Source organism: Arachis hypogaea, chromosome 20 (genome assembly GCF_003086295.3).
Source record: "Arachis hypogaea cultivar Tifrunner chromosome 20, arahy.Tifrunner.gnm2.J5K5, whole genome shotgun sequence".
Taxonomy (NCBI): Eukaryota; Viridiplantae; Streptophyta; class Magnoliopsida; order Fabales; family Fabaceae; genus Arachis; species Arachis hypogaea.
This window is the reverse complement of record NC_092055.1, coordinates 137,133,360-137,133,961: the sequence shown is the minus strand read 5'-3', so window position 1 is coordinate 137,133,961 and position 602 is coordinate 137,133,360.

Below are 602 nucleotides of genomic sequence, written 5' to 3'. Positions count from 1 at the left end.
ACTACACGATCAATCCAAATTAGTTATATTATCATCAGCTAAAATGATTCAAAATGAAATAAAAATTAAGTTTAAATTTTAGTAGAGATTATTAAAATTTAAGAAGAATAGAGTATACCTTAATAAAGAAGTACTATTGTATAAATGTGCAGGATACATTTCCCTAAATAAACTGGATAGGTTAAGACTTAAGACTTAAGAGGGGAAGGTAAAAATGTTGACTCTCTGTCTTTGTCAAGTCCATTTTGGTACCCAAAGTTGTCCTCGAGTTTGCATGATTATTACGTGGAATGCCACTCACGTACGGTGCACATAATGTGCAACCATACATCACTATATAGCTGCACGCTTCAGAGAGAGAGAGAATTGTAATTATTAAAGAAAGAAATAACAACTTGATATGAGAAGAAGGAAAAATTTAAAAAAAAAAAAAAGAAAAATTGTACAAGAGAACAAAATAGAGGCCCTCGTGCAAACTGATGCCTCAATGTACATCACAAACTTTCGGATTTAATAATAAATAAAGAATGAGAAAGCAAAGTAAGTAGAGAGGGGTATAAGAGGTTACATGTGTGCGTGTGGGTAGACATTCCTCTCCCTCT